The 16771-nt window shown below is 49.6% G+C and overlaps 3 protein-coding genes across 7 annotated transcripts in view; all 3 read right to left on the minus strand.

The window, feature by feature from the left end:
- Positions 1-16771, minus strand: part of LOC142466914 (uncharacterized) — a 608435-nt gene that overhangs the window by 277186 nt on the left and 314478 nt on the right. The window lies entirely within an intron of this gene.
- LOC142466913 (uncharacterized) overlaps positions 1-16771 on the minus strand; it is a 276622-nt gene that overhangs the window by 159988 nt on the left and 99863 nt on the right. Inside the window, exon 1 of one of the 2 annotated variants that reach the window (XM_075572527.1) lies at positions 9245-9333. The exons of the other annotated variant lie outside the window; for it this stretch is intronic. The gene's annotated coding sequence lies outside the window, so the exon portion shown is untranslated. Of the gene's footprint in view, positions 1-9244; positions 9334-16771 lie in introns of those variants that run through there. 2 annotated transcript variants of the gene reach the window in all.
- LOC142466916 (uncharacterized) overlaps positions 1-16771 on the minus strand; it is a 108420-nt gene that overhangs the window by 56745 nt on the left and 34904 nt on the right. The window contains exons 1-2 of one of the 4 annotated variants that reach the window (XM_075572535.1): positions 9245-9340; positions 7598-7673 (exon numbers count right to left, since the gene is read on the minus strand). The gene's annotated coding sequence lies outside the window, so the exon portion shown is untranslated. Of the gene's footprint in view, positions 1-7597; positions 7674-9244; positions 9353-16771 lie in introns of those variants that run through there. The other 3 variants (XM_075572538.1, XM_075572536.1, XM_075572541.1) reach the window with 3 other exon arrangements.

Consider the following 16771-nt stretch of genomic DNA (forward strand, 5'->3'; position numbering starts at 1 on the left):
CTCCCTGCATTCTCTGCTCTCTGCTGCCCCCTCCCCCCTCTGCTCTGATGGTTAAAAGCGGGACAGCCACAAAAAAACGGGACATTTTACAGAATGTCAGGCAGCCGGGACAGAGATTAGAAAACCTGGACTGTCCCGGCTAACCCGGGATATCTGGTCACTTTACATATTACACCTTGTCATGATTTATTTAACAAAAATAAAGCCAAAATGGAGAAGCTATGTGTGAAAAACTAAGTATACCTTATGATTCATTCACGCAATGACTGACACACACACACAAAATGACTGACACACACACACGACTGACACATGCACACAGAGTCACACATACACACGCAGTCACGCACACACATACACTCAGTCATCCACATGCACAGACGCAGTCACCCACACGCATAGACGCACTCACACACACGCAGAGTCACCCACATGCATAAACGCAGAGTCATGCACACGCACAGACGCAGAGTACCGCATAGACGCAGAGTCGCACGCATAGACGCAGTCACGCACACGCATAGACAGAGACACGCACATGCATAGACGCAAAGTCACGCACGCGCATAGACACGCACACGCAGAGACGCAGAGTCACGCACACGCAGAGATGCAGAGTCACGCATACGCAGAGACGCAGACTCATGCACACGCAGAGACGCAGAGTCACGCACACGCAGAGACGCAGAGTCACGCACATGCAGAGACGCAGAGTCACGCACAAACGCAGAGTCACGCACATGCACAGACGCAGGGTCACGCACGCGCACAGACGCAGAGTCACGCATGCGCATAGACGCAGAGTCACGCACGCGCATAGACACAGTCACGCACGCGCATAGACGCAGAGTCACGCAAGCGCATAGACGCAGAGTCACGCACACGCATAGACGCAGAGTCACGCACGCGCATAGACGCAGAGTCACGCACGCGCATAGACGCAGTCACGCACGCGCATAGACGCAGAGTCACGCACGCGCATAGACGCAGAGTCACGCACACGCATAGTCACGCTCGTGCATAGACGCAGAGTCACGCTCGCGCATAGACGCAGAGTCACGCACGCGCATAGACGCAGAGTCACGCACGCGCATAGACGCAGAGTCACGCACACATGCAGAGTCACGCACACATACACGCAGTCTCACACACATACACGCAATGATTGATAAACACACACACACACAATGACTGACACACACACAATGACTGACACACACACACAATGACTGACACACATACACGCACACACAGTCACACAAACATACACACGCAGAGTCATGCAAACACATACACGCAGAGTCACTCACACACCTAAACCCAGAGTCACGCAAACACGCAGAGTCACGCACACTCGCAGGGTCACGAACATGCATAGATGCAGAGTCACGCACAGTCATGCACAGAGGCAGAGTCACGCACACGCATTGACGAAGAGACACGCACACGCAAAGTCACGCACAAGCATAGACGCAGAGTCACGCACACGCATAGACGCAGAATCACACACACGCATAGACGCAGAGTCATGCACACGCATAGACAAAGAGTCATGCACATGCATATTCACGCACACACATAGATGCAGAGTCACGCACACGCATAGACGCAGTCACGCACACACATAGACGCAGTCACGCACACACAGAGTCACGCACACGCATAGACGCAGAGTCACGAACACGCATAGACGCACACGCACACACGCACACACGCAGTCACGAAGAGTCACGCAGACGCATAGACGCATAGACGCAGAGTCACGCACACACGCAGAGTCACGCACACACACAATGACTGACACACACATGCACACAGTCACACAAACACACATGCAGAGTCATGCACACACATACACACAGAGTCACGCACATGCGTAGACGCAATCACACACAGACGCAGAATCATGCACAGACGCAGTCACGCACACGCATAGACGCAGTCATGCACACGCATAGATGCAGCAACGCACATGCATAGACGCACTCATGCACACGCATAGATGCAGTCACGCCGACTCACGTACACGCATAGACGCAGTCATGCATTTACGCAGAGTCATGCACACGCATAGACGCAGACTCACGCACAGTCATAGATGCAGTCACGCATAGACGCGGAGTCACGCACACGCATAGACGCAGTCACGCACACGCATAGACGCAGAGTCACGCACACGCAAAGTCACGCACACGCATAGACGCAGAGTCACGCACAAGCATAGACGCAGTCACGCACACGCATAGACGCAGAGTCACGCACACGCAAAGTCACGCACACGCATAGACGCAGAGTCACGCACACGCATAGACGCAGAGTCATGCACACGCATAGACAAAGAGTCACGCACATGCATATTCACGCATACACATAGATGCAGAGTCACGCACACGCATAGACGCAGTCACGCACACACATAGACGCAGTCACGCACACACAGTCACGCACACGCATAGACGCAGAGTCACGAACACGCATAGACGCACACACGCACACACGCAGTCACGAAGAGTCACGCAGACGCATAGACGCAGTCACGCACACACAGTCACGCACACACATGCAGAGTCACGCACACACACACGCAGAGTCACGCACATGCGTAGACGCAATCACACACAGACGCAGAATCATGCACAGACGCAGTCACGCACACGCATAGACGCAGTCATGCACACACAAACGCAGTCACGCACAAGTATAGACGCAGTCACGCACACGCATAGATACAGCAACGCACATGCATAGACGCAGTCATGCACACGCATAGACGCAGTCACGCAGACTCACGTACACGCATAGACGCAGTCACGCCCCCTGCATCTCACATCACCCTCCCCTGCATCTCACATCACCCCCCCTGCATCTCACATCCCCCCTCCCTTTCCCTTCACAACCCCCCCTCCATCTCACATCATCTCCCACCCTACCCCCCCACATGCCTACGTCATGCGGGAGGACAGGCTGGTATCCTATTGCCGGCAGGAGGCGGCGGGCAGCAGAACGGCAGAGAAGGCGCGCTCCTACCCTGCAGTCCTGAGAGTGGGCTATGGGAAGGGAGGAGGGGGGAAAGCCAGGAAAGCAGTCATGGGCCGCACAGTGAGTTCAGGCCGCCCGCGGTCTGTAGACGGAACCCCTGAGACTGCTCCACGGAACCCTGGTTGGGAATCTCTGCCTTAGCGGTTAGCCACTGAGGTAACGAAGGGGGGTTATTAATGTATTTTTAATATTGTCAATGTATTTATTTATTTATTACTGGGTTACCATTCATTGCCAATGTGGATATCTGGGCCCCCCATTGAGAGGGCCTAGTTATCCACAGTGATAATCAAACGGTTTTATATGTAAAATGTATTTTAAATGTTCATCTTTTGTTTTAAACATGTATATATTTGTTAATGTTTAAAACCACGTTTGTCTAATAGGGATAATAGGCATTAGTTTAGAAGGGGGGTAAAGGTAGGGGACGTGGGTGATGGCGGTAGTTTTAACGGGGAGGGTGGTTAAGATTCCCATGGGGGGTGGGGGTGGTGGTTACAGTGACCAGACATCCCGGTTTGGCCGGGACAGTCCCGGTTTTTAGTGAGCTGTCCCGGTGCCCCAAATTTTTTTTAAATGGCCCTGTTTAGCTGGGACAGTTCCGGTTATTAGTGAGGTGTCCTACCGGTTTGTGCGGAGCCGATCAGATAAGAACAGCTGTAGCCGGTAGGAGGAGAGCAGGTTTTGTTGGCTGCTACAGCTTCTGGGCACTAGGTGGCGCTGCAGAGCAATCCTGCTTTGAGCTGCTGCTTAGAGCTGCTCCTCTATAGAGTGTGTGTGTGTTGTTAAACTAATGTTGCATGATTTGTATGTGTGTATATGGTGTAGTGTTTGTGTGTATATATGGGGGGAAGAGGAGTGGGTGAGTGAGGATGGAGAGGGAGTGGGGAAAGAGGATGGAGAGGAAGTGGGGGGGGGGGAGAAAGGATGGAGAGGGAGTGGGGGGGAGAGAGGATGGAGAGGGAGTGGGGAAAGAGGATGGAGAGGAAGTGGGGGGGGGGAGAAAGGATGGAGAGGGAGTGTGGGGGGAGAGTGGATGGAGAGGGAGTAGGGAGGTAGAGAGGATTGGGAGAGAGGATGGAGAGGGAGTGGGGGGGGAGAGGATAGTGAGTGATGGGGGGGAGAGAGGGGATGGAGAGGCAGTGGGGGTGAGGAGAGATGATGGAGAGGGAGTGGGGAGAGCATGGGGAGGTAGTGGGGAAAGAGAAGGGAGGGGGGGGGGAGGGGGGACACAACATGGAGGACGAAGGTGGGGGGAGACAGGATGGAGAGGGAGTGGGGGGAGACAGGATAGAGGAGTGGGGGGGAGAGGATGGAGAAGGAGTGGGGGGAGGATGAAGAGGGAGTGGGGGGGAGGATGGAGAGGGAGTGGGGGGAGGATGGAGAGGAAATGGGGGCTAGGATGGAGAGGGAGTGGGGGGAGAGAGGATGGGGAGAGGGAGGAGAAAGAATGAGGGGAGAGGGAGAATAGAGGATGGAGAGGGAGAAGAGAGGAAAGAGGATGTGGGGGAGATGGAGAGAGAATGGGGGGGAGAGGGAGAAGAGAGGATGGGGAGAGGGAGGATGGAGAGGGTGTGGGTGTGCGGAGTGAGGATGGAGAGGGAGTGGGGGAGAGAGAATGGGGGGAGGATAGAGAATGTGGGAGAGGGAGAAGAGAGGATGGGGGAGAGAGGTGTTAATCTAATATTGTTGAAATTAACAAACTGTAGAAATGGATTACATATGGATGAAATGGACAGGGGGGTCTCTGGAGATGAGGTTGTTGGTGGTGAACAGAATCCATTTAGTTTCCATTGTGTCTGTCTTCGTCTCTGTGTCTTCGTCTCTGTGTCTTGTGTCTCAAGCTGTGTTCCTGCAATCCTTCGTGTGTGAAAGAATGTGTCTGTTGCGAGTGTATCAGTTTGGCTACCAGGAGAACTCAAGGCCAGTCGGCCTATGGCTCAATGCCCAGAAATTAGTGAGAAACACATATTCTGCAGGGAACAGACTTACAGATAAAAATGTATCTTTAACAGACCTTCTTTCCTTGTTCATTGTATTAAAATGTTTTAACCTAGTTTTTACTTATTTAGTGACCTTTATAATGATTGGTTTAGAATAAGGAGGAGATGTTATATTCTACCTAGCAACTTGTTTTAGACAAAGAAACTCATGTGTTGTCATGGAACAGAAATACCCATGTCTGCCTTCTCTGTTTCAGCCCCCCTTCCCTTGGCAGTTCCCCCTTCTAGCTGTACTTGGATGTCACTTTCCTTGCAGTTCACTCCCAGTGCAGATGGAATGGATACATTATGTAGCCCTTTTTCCTTCCAGTCTGTCACACCCCTGGTTGCTCTGGCAACATCTCCAGTCCTCCTAGTTATGGGCTTTCCCATTTTCCCCCCTGTCTTTTGCTGACAGTTAGTGCAGTCTCACTGAACCTTTAGTGTGACCCTTGCCACTCACTTCCTTTTCCACCATAACCTCTGGATGAGTGAGCACCCTGCTGTAAACTCCTGTACTGGTAGGATTATCTTTTTCACCTGCCTTTAACTACCAAGCACCCACAGAGAGACATTATCCCAACACCTACATCTCTACACAAGTGCCTGTTTTTTACCTGCTTTCCACAAATAAAGTAAAGAAAAGAAACAGAACTTGTTGTGCTTGGAAAAGAGGGCCGAGTTGACACTATCTGGGCTAAATCATCTTACATATGACACTGGCTTTCAGAATATGTGTATAAAAAGGCTGCATGGGCCTCCCCTTGCAGAGTCTCTTGTGACGCTCCTGTATGATCATTCAGTAAAACTACAATAAACTCTCATTATCTATGACCAGTGTTTGCTCTTAACTTCGTACATTTGCAAACAATGACAGAGGAGAGGGAGGATGGGGGCAGAGGAGAGGGAGGATGGGGGGAGAGGGAAAAAAAGCAAAAGGGGGTAAGAGAATAGAGAGAGAGTTGGGGTGGAGAGAGAGGATGGAGAGGGAGTGGGGGTGGAGAGAGGATGGAGAGGTAGCTGGGGGAGAGTAGATGGAGAGGGAGTGGGGAGAAGATGGAGAGGCATTGGGGTGGGGAGAGATGATGGAGGGAGTGGGGGGAGGGTTAGGATGCAAAGAGAGTAGGAGAGGGAGTGGGGGGGAGAGGGAGGATGAGAGGGAGAGGGAAGAGAGAGGATGGGGGAGAGGAAGAAGAGAGGATGCAGGGACAAGGAGGGAGAGGGAGGATGGGTGGAGGGGGAGGATGGGGTTTTGGTTATGATGAACCAAAAAGTGATGCGAAACACTGTGCATTGTAAGTCCCTTCCTAATGTTATATATCTGCTCATAAATGCGCCTCTGGAACGATCTCCCCGTGCGTCCCACATACTGTAGGCAACAGGGACATTGCAACAGATAGATCACAAAAGTTGTATGGCAATTGATGTAAAAGTTAATCTTATCAATTTTGGACGTAACGTTAGACATAAATGTAGTGTGACTTAGGCACGTTCTATAGTGCCGTGCGCATGCGACGCCGTGCGCGGAATTTCAGTTGGCTGACGTTAGTCAGCCTTTGTATAGAAGGGCCGCGCGTGCGCACGGCAGGGAGAGGGGAGCCGACAGACAGCGGCAAAGATGAAGAAATTCATCTTTTTGCGCCGCTGCCTTCGCTCAAATGTGTGTGTGTGTATGTGTGTATGTGTGTGTGTGTGTGTGTGTGTGTGTGTGTGTGTGTGTGTGTGTGTGTGTGTGTGTGTGTGTGTGTGTAGGGGGGGTAAATAAGTGCAGACACAAAAAAAAATTATTAAACTTTTTATTTTATTTTAAAAATCTTTCTTATACTCACAACATACACACACACACACACACACACACACACACACGAAAAGCATGCGGCACGTGCACGCACGTTCGCATAGGAACACACGGCCGCATCTTGTATAGAACAGGCCTTACACTAAACTTACAGGCTGTGCATGCTGCACAGGTATAGAAGCCCTTGGTACTATGTGCCAGGCCTGACTTGACATGCCCCAGGGGACAACTGGGCGCTAATCTAGATTTTAAATAAGCTGCTTTTCTAAAAAGAATAGAAGGTTTAGGCCGGAGAATTTGAGATCATGTAGTGTCCCTAAGAAGAATGGACCAATATTTATGAAATATTTGCCTGATTTTCGGGGCCATTTGATTGTACTGTGTGATTAAACTTACATTTTATTATTGGAATTCAAAACCGGATTTTTTTTGTACTCCAAAAGGCTCTCTCAATTTATTTAAACCTTCACCCCCACCATCACCTCCCCTCCCACACCATTTCTTGTCACCCGCCACTGGCTTTAACACCCTTCCTTATCTACAGTACATACCTGTTTTTTTTTTTTTCTACACTGTTTTAGCCATAGATTCCCTTGTAAACCAGTATTGCTGACCTGAGGAAGAGAGAACTCTCGAAAGCTTGTCCTGTGACATAAATTGTTAGTCCAAATAAAAAGTTATCACCTAATACTGAAGAACTCATTTATTCTGCACTATTGCAACTGGACTGACACGGCTATGTTCTGATACATATATATACATATACATACATACATACCTATATGCCACTGTGCACCACACACAACACTTCCTTCCCACTCTCGGATTCCGGATGCGGTTCCACACCTGAGGCCCTGCAGGGGAGTAACAGTGAGTACCCTTATATGTTATGGAATTCCCTAAGGAGAGGAGAATGGATGATACCCTCACCAACACTTCCAGGGATTAATGTGTTAATTCAAATTACATTGGGACTTGAGAATTGCATCTTTAATGATCATATCTCCCCTGTATGGTTTCCTCTGTACATATGATTGGACGCTACGGGACATAGCATTGGAGCTCCTACAGAACTCTCTATACATACATACATACATACATACATACACACACGTTACGGTGTGTGCGTGTGACACTGTGTATGCATGTGTGACTGCGTGTGTGTGACTGACTGCATGCGCGACTACGTGCGTGTGTGACTGCATGTGCACGTGTCACTGCGCGTGTGCGTATGTGACTGCACATGCACGTGTGTGACTGCATGTGCTTGCAACTGCATGTGCGTGTGTGTTACTGCATGTGCGTGCACGTTTGTGCGCTTGTACATGTGTGTGCGACTGTGTACATGCGTGTGCGACTGTGCGACTGTGCGTGACTGCACTTGCACGTGTGTGACTGCGTGTATGACTGCATGTGCGTGCGTGTGTTACTGCATGTGCGTCCGTGACAGCGTGTGTGTGTGTGTGTGTGTGTGCGCGCGCGCGTCTGCAAGTGTGCCTACGCGCGTGTGACTTCTGCGCGACTTTGCGTGTATGTTTGTGCGTCACTACGTGTGTGCGTGTGTGGGCGTGTGTCAGTCAGTGTGTGTTATTCTGCCCCCCCTCTCCTCTCTACTGAATACTCGCACCCCCCCCCCCCCCCGGCAGAGGTACGGAGTAACAAGGGGGGGTCAGTCTGAGTCCCCCGCCCGGAGCAGCCCCCACTCTATCTCCTGGTGGAGCGGAAAGGCTGTGCACAGGGGGGGGGGGGGTCGGCGGCTCACAGAGGGGGGGGAAAACTATCTGAGGCACTATAACCTCCCAAAACTGACAGAGGAAGACCGTAAAACTTTAAATGCAAAAATAACCCAGATAGCGTTAGCAAGGGCGGTTACCTCACTGAAGCCGTCAAAGGCCCAGATAGTTTTTCAAATTTGTATTATAACATTTTTATAGGAATCCTAGGGCCATGTTTATTGGATTTATTCAACGATGAGAGACACACACACACACACACACACACAGACCTGGGGGGAGAGACACACACACACACAGACCTGGGGGGAGAGACACACACACACACACAGACCTGGGGGGAGAGACACACACACACACACACAGACCTGGGGGGAGAGACACACACACACACAGACCTGGGGGGAGAGACACACACACACAGACCTGGGGGACACACACACACAGACCTGGGGGGAGACACACACAGACCTGGGGGGAGATACACACACACACAGACCTGGGGGGAGACACACACACACACACACACACACAGACCTGGGGGGAGAGACACACACACACTAAAGGACTAACCACATTAGGGGAGGTAGAGCAGTGAAAAAAGTGTCCTAAATGTCACCAATGGCAGCCCATAGAAACCGGAGGTAGGAAAATCTAATCCAAATATACAGGAAATCCCAGTTTGTTCTCACCAGATCGTGCTCAGGAGAGACAGCAGCAGCTCATCCGTCAGCTGAGTCTCCTCATCAGGGAGACCACAACTGTGCCAATCCGGATATACAGTAATACCAGCAGCAACTTATTCACTCACAGTCATACAGACCGGAAGGGGAGGGGAGAGATAGAGGGTGAAGGGTGAAGGGAGGAGGTGAAGGGTGAAGGGTGAAGGGAGGAGGGAGGAGGGAGGAGCCACACAGCCACACAGCTTGACCCTGGTCCACCAGCTACTTTCACTTCCTGCAGTGTCTGCTATGTGACACCTCTGCAGCAGTAGATTGGTTCTTTAGCATTTCCATGAAGTACTCCTCACATTGCCACTCAGCTTGCCACCCTCCAGCGTCACGAGTATGAAGGTACTCACTCTGACTGAGCCACCTGTGCTGAAGCAGGGGTATCCTGAAAAACTGACCTGTTGGTAGCCCTTGAGGACTGGAGTTGGCTACCCTTGCTCTAACCAATGAGCTATAAAGTGGCCTCACTACCTCTCTCTTTCTGTATTGTATTATATGTCTTTATTTATATAGCGCCATTAATGTACATAGCGCTTCACAGTAGTAATACACATGGTAATCAAATAAATAGCAGATAATATTTATAACAGATCATGGGAATAAGTGCTTTAGACATAAAAGTAACATTAAGGAAGAGGAGTCCCTGCCCCGAGGAGCTTACAGTCTAATTGGTAGGTAGGGAGAACGTACAGAGACAGTAGGAGGGAGTTCTGGTAAGTGCGTCTGCAGGGGGCCAAGCTTTATGTATCATGTGTTCAGAATAGCCACAGTGCTATTCATATGCTTCTTTAAGCAAGTGTGTCTTAAGGTGGGTCTTAAAGGTGGATAGAGAGGGTGCTAGTCAGGTACTGAAGAGAAGGGCATTCCAGAGGTGTGGGGCAGTCAGTAAAAAAGGTTTAAGGCGGGAGAGGGCTTTTGAAACAAAAGGGGTAGAAAGAAGACATCCTTGAGCAGAACGCAAGAGTCCGGATGGTGCATAACGAGAAAATAGGGCTGAGATGTAAGGAGGGTCAGAAGAATGTAAAGCTTTAAAAGTGAGGAGAAGAATGGAGTGTGAGATGCGGGATTTGTTCGGAAGCCAGGAGAGCGATTTCATGAGGGGAGATGCTGAGACAGATCTAGGAAAAAGTAGAATGATTCTGGCAGCAGCGTTTAGGATAGATTGTAGGGGAGTCAGGTGAGAGGCAGGAAGGCCGGACAGCAGGAGGTTACAGTAATCAAGACGGGAGAGAATGAGGGCCCGAGTCAGAGTTTTAGCAGTCGAGCAACAGAGGAAAGGGCGTATCTTTGTTATATTGTGGAGGAAAAAGCAACAAGTTTTAGAAATGTTTTGAATGTGAGGGGCGAATGTGAGAGAGGAGTCGAGTGTGACCCCTAGGCAGCGTGCTTGGGCTACTGGGTGAATGATCGTAGTTCCAACAGTAATGTGGAAGGAGGTAGTAGGGCCAGGTTTGGGAGGAAGTATGAGGAGCTCTGTTTTAGCCATGTTGAGTTTAAGGCGACGGAGGGCCATCCAGGATGATATAGCAGAGAGACATTCAGAAACTTTGGTTTGTACAGCAGGTGTAAGGTCAGGTGTTGAAAAGTATATTTGTGTGTCATCAGCATAGAGGTGATAATTAAACCCAACAGATGTTATTAGGTCACCTAGAGAGAGTGTGTACAGAGAAAAGAGAAGAGGTCCCAGGACAGAGCCCTGGGGTACCCCCACAGAGAGATCAATAGAGGAGGAGGAGGTGTTAGCAGAAGAGACACTGAAAGTACGATGGGAGAGGTACTGTAGGATGAGATCCAGGATAGAGCTTTGTTCCGAATACCAAGAGTATGGAGAATATGAAGGAGAAGAGGGCGGTCCACAGTGTCAAATGCTGCAGAGAGGTCGAGTAATATGAGCAGAGTGTAATGACCTCTGTCTTTGGCAGCATGGAGGTCGTCAGTTATTTTAGTAAGGGCTGTTTCCGTGGAGTGAGCAGTGCGGAAGCCAGATTGTAGAAGGTCTAGGAGAGAATAGGTGTCGAGAAAATGGAGCAAGCGAGAGAATACAAGACGTTCAAGAAGTTTAGAGGCAAAAGGCAGGAGGGAGACAGGTCTATAGTTAGAAAGACAGGTAGGGTCAAGCTTGCTGTTTTTGAGCAATGGTATGACTGTTGCATGTTTGAAGGAGGATGGAAAGGTTCCAGAGCAGAGGGAGGAGTTAAAGATGTGTGTGAGCGTAGGGATTATAGTAGGAGCAAGAGGTTTTAGGAGATGGGAGGGAATGGGGTCAAGAGAGCAAGTGGTAGAGGGAGAAGAGGCGATCAACAGCGACACATCCTCCTCTGAGACAGTGGAAAAAGAGTCAAGGAAGGCAGGAGGAGAGTTAGGAAGAGGTGTAGGATGGGAGGAAGAAACGGGATGTTCTGACGTATGGATTCCACCTTTTCCTTAAAATAGTCAGCAAAGTCCTGAGCAGAGATGGAGGAAGGAAAGGCAGCTGAGGGCGGTTTGAGTACAGTATCAAAGACAGAGAACAGTCGGCGTGGGTTAGACTCGTGCATGTTGATTAGTGCAGAAAAGTAGGCTTCTTTAGCTTGCTAGAGGGCAGAGTTGAAACAGGATAGCATAAATTTGTAGTGAAGGAAGTCTGCGAGAGTGTGAGACTTCCTCCAGAGGCGTTCAGAGGAACGTGTGGAGGAACGCAGCATGCGCGTGTGGGAATTTAGCCAGGGTCTAGGGTTAGAAGGGCGAGAGTGACAGAGAAAAAGCGGGGCATGTAGATCAAGAGACGAGGACAAGACAGAGTTGTAGTTCCTGACCAGGTTGTCAGGGTCTGTAGCAGAGCTGAGAGAGGAGAGGGAGAAGCGTAAAGTGGACGTAAAGTCAGGTAAGTGAATAGAGCGCAGGTTTCTGCAGAACCAAGGGGTAGATGGAGGTGGAGAAGGGGAGAAGTGAGATAGAGAGAATGAGATGAGATGATGGTCAGAGAGAGGAAATGGAGAAATCGGAGAGAGATAAGTTTTTAGTGAAAACCAGGTCTAAGTAGTGGCCATCCTTGTGGGTGCTGGCTGCAGTCCACTGTTGAAGGCCAAAAGAAGAGGTTAGAGAAAGAAAGTGGGAAGCCCAAGGGAGAGAGGGGTCATCAATGTGGCAATTTAAGTCCTCAAGGAGAAGAACAGGGGAGTCTGAGGAGATTAAGAAAGAGAGCCAGGATTCAAAGGGAGAGAGAAAGGCAGAAGGGGGATGAATAGAGGTAGGTGGGCGATAGATGACCGCCACATGGACAGGGAGAGGAGAGAAGATCTGGACAGTGTGAGCCTCAAAGGAGGGAAAAGCAAGAGATGGAGGAATAGGAAGGGTTCGGTAACGGCAGAGAGAGGAGAGCAGGAGTCCCATGCCTCCACCCCTGCCATCAGTGCGCGGAGTGTGGGAGAAGGAAAGGCCACCATAGGAAAGGGCAGCTTCTAGAGCAGTGTCAGACTGAGTGAGCCAGGTCTCAGTTATAGCAAATAGGAGCAGAGAGTGAGAGAGAAAAAAGTCATGCACAGAGAGGAACTTGTTAGAAAGGGAGCGAGCATTCCAGAGGGCACAGGAGAAAGAGAGAGAGGAGGGAGGGTGGCAGGGGATGGGTATGAGGTCGGAGGGGTTGACACTAGGAGTAGAGGTTGCAATTGGCAGGCGAGGACGAGAGCATGTAGGAATAAGGCGGGGACCAGGATTGGGAGAGATATCCCCAGAAGCAAGGAGGAGAAGCATGGATAGAAAGAGGATGTGTGAGGATGATTTGTAGGGGTGTTTTTTAGTGCAGGGGGTATAGCTGTGTGGTGTTAGAGGACGCAGGTAAGAAAGGATTTCATGTAAACTGAGAAGTGGTGAAGGAAGGAGAGATGGAGATATATGAATAGAGTTAGAGACATACTGAGGCTGGTAAAAAGAAGTGCATAATTTGAGATAATTTCTGCTACTAAAACCTCTCTCTATACCCCCTGCATGCTGCTGGCTTTCCCCGTTACTTTGTGGCATTGCTGCCTACTTTAAATGCAGCTGAAATAATCACTGCCATGTCCATTTCCGCTATAGTAGCCGGCATATGCCAGTCATTCTGTATTCTGCCTTTGGATTTGCGTTACCCAAGTGTATTATTTTGCCGTTTTTGGCCTTAAATTGTAATTCCCGCACGCTTGACTATTATTCTAATCTACCTAAATCATGAATCATTTTGTTACCCCCCTGGAGTGACCTTGCAGGGCCCCCACAAGCATCTACAACACTAAATACTGTGGCGTGTGTCAGTACAACGTCCTTTTCATGTAAGGAAGATGGGCCTTGGCTGTCAGGGTTCTCCGCCACATTTGTGGGTGAGTTTGAGTAAATTCAAAGCAAGGTCGTTTCTATTGAGCTTAGCAAGAATGTGCTGGATAACCCTTTGAGTGCCGGGGAGCTGCAGCACCTGAGTGACAGCCCCTCCTACACGCCCTGCGTTGCTTAGTATCATGCCGTATAAAGTGTTAACAAAGGATTACTAAACTAGCGCTAGACCAATAGTTTATATGTGCAGTGCATAAAAACATGTGCTAAAGCTGCCTGGTGATTCTACTAAGGGTGCAATCTCAAGTGAACCCTAAAAACAATATAATAATACAAATGTGGAATTAATACCTGGCGCATACAAATGGTGATAACAATACAATAATAACACAATAATAACAATGTGATTATATAGTAAAGGATATATGACAGTGAAGTGAAGTCTTTTTCCAATGTCTATGAGTGAAATGGACTCTGTCCTTGACTTGGGTAGAATAACGTCACTCTCCTGCAGCAAGTTATATTCCTATTGAATGAGACAAAAACAGAGACACCACATTGCGCAGTATTGACTTGACAGCAAATGAAGTTCTCCCTTATATGCCTCTAAGTGAAATGCCCACTTACTAGATATAAAGTGGGTCTCATGCAGTTGAGAGAATCTGTATCCTTGTTTCTTCAAATCCAGACGTTCACAGGTTAACCCGAACCCCACGTGTTGATTCTGTCTCTCCTGGATCCTTGAAGAAACCCCGTCTCTGGAAAGTGCTTTCTCCTTCTGTGCAGGTCTCCTGTATGTGCCTCCAGCGTGGGGATATACAAACAACAGAGGATTGCGCAATAGTATAAAAAACTTTAATGACGCATCCTAACTAGCTGCAGAAATATACTCACAGATTCCGTGAGTTTAAAAACAATTTAAACGCCCGACCCGGCTGTCCCACAGCACACCCCAGTCTCTGTCAGCTCCTGCTTCTGGTCGCGAAACACACGCTACCAGAAGCAGGAGCTGACAGAGACTGGGGTGTGCTGTGGATCAGCCGGGTCGGGCGTTTAAATTGTTTTTAAACTCACGGAATCTGTGAGTATATTTCTGCAGCTAGCTAGGATGCGTCATTAAAGTTTTTTATACTATTGCGCAATCCTCTGTTGTTTGTATATCCCCACGCTGGAGGCACATACAGGAGACCTGCACAGAAGGAGAAAGCACTTTCCAGAGACGGGGTTTCTTCAAGGATCCAGGAGAGACAGAATCAACACGTGGGGTTCGGGTTAACCTGTGGACGTCTGGATTTGAAGAAACAAGGATACAGATTCTCTCAACTGCATGAGACCCACTCTATATCTAGTAAGTGGGCATTTCACTTAGAGGCATATAAGGGAGAACTTCATTTGCTGTCAAGTCAATACTGCGCAATGTGGTGTCTCTGTTTTTGTCTCATTCAATAGGATTATAACTTGCTGCAGGAGAGTGACGTTATTCTACCCAAGTCAAGGACAGAGTCCATTTCACTCATAGACATTGGAAAAAGACTTCACTTCACTGTCATATATCCTTTACTATATAATCACATTGTTATTATTGTGTTATTATTGTATTGTTATCACCATTTGTATGCGCCAGGTATTAATTCCACATTTGTATTATTATATTAGTAACATGCCGTGCTGGATACATTGATAGAGCTGCTTTCTAAGAAAAAGTTACCAAATGAGAAACATTTAGAGAGAGCGTTAGGGACAATTGAAATAATATATCTAACCCAGGTCACCCTCTGGGCTTCCTTTGGCCCCCTCAGCTGCAGTCGGGTGCGCTGAACGTGGTGCGGGTGCTGCCGGAGTGGCAGGCAGACCCGGCACCGAAGTGGGGAGAGGTGCAGGAGTAGGGCGGGTTACGGTGCTGCAGAGGAGGCAACGAGTCACCGGCAGCTCCCGTAGCAGGGCGCACCGCTATGTCTAGTGTGTGCACGCATGCGCAGTATGATTGCGCATGCACAGAGTAAGGCGGCCAATATAGCAGAGGGCTCAGAAGGAAACTACAGCCGTCAGGAGGCCATAGGGCTGCAATCACATGGTGCAATGCAACCAATCACACGACCGGATTCCACTGCACCTTAGGATTGATACATTTGGCGCGTCTGAAACCACGCCAGTCGGAGCTGGGACAAGAGCAGGGTAGGGGGTTTGTGCAGGTATCTGTGGCACCTGCACTAGGCCAGAGACCCCATGTTAGGCCCAGCTGGTCCCCGACTCCCCTCAGTTTGTGGTTGCTGCAGGGACAGGCCCATGAGAAAGGGACACTGCCCCTGTAGCATCAGTGTGAGGGACAAAGCCCGGACGCGGCTGCATCTTGGCCTCAGGTGATCTGGGATCAGATTACCCATCTACCATACAGAGACATTATGCATGGTGGCACCATCCACATGGGACCCACCCAACAGAGCCGGAGGCTTCGCGGGTAACATCACTGGATTCGTGGATCCCATCATTGTGGCATCGGCATGCCTGGGTGTGGGACCACCCAGCAGGTACATCACCTCATCACGTGCACCAACGTACACATTTTTGTGGGCATCGCTGTACCACACTTTTGGGAGGGAGCATTTCATCGTGGACACCAGGGTGGTTGGGTGCCAGAAGGCCCCTCAGGTAGTGGGGACTGTATCACCGGTTTATGGACACAGGTGGTGGTTGTTACTGGGAGGTACGGTCATGTGTGACCGTTGTGGTTGTGTATATACATATTCTGTACAATAAACTGTTATACTTACCAAAGTGTGTTTTATTGCGTGGAGTTCCTGTAACAGGGTAATTCCACATAGTAGAATCCCGTACAGGTGGAGTCGCTACAGATCGATTTAGGTACACCCCAGAATCCCAGCAGTGGAGGCTCAGGCCTTGTGTTAGTCACAGGTACCGTATTGCACCGCACATACACCATAGCCACATATCTCCCAAGGGGTGGGGGAAAGTGCGCTACAATTGGAGGCACTGTTGAGATCTTAGCCCTGGGGTGCTCTACTCAGCATCAAATTGTCAAACCAAGTTACCACCATGGTCGTACTCTCCCAACTAGAGGTTCATGACTGGGTCTTAGTATGCCACGTATCCCCGCTCTGCACAGTCGCAGTGGGAGGAGTCCCCACCAGTATGTCCATAGTTATCCTTCTCAATCACGCAAAAACCTCTCCGAGTCTGGCCAAC

Source organism: Ascaphus truei, chromosome 15, assembly GCF_040206685.1.
Source record: "Ascaphus truei isolate aAscTru1 chromosome 15, aAscTru1.hap1, whole genome shotgun sequence".
Taxonomy (NCBI): domain Eukaryota; kingdom Metazoa; phylum Chordata; class Amphibia; order Anura; family Ascaphidae; genus Ascaphus; species Ascaphus truei.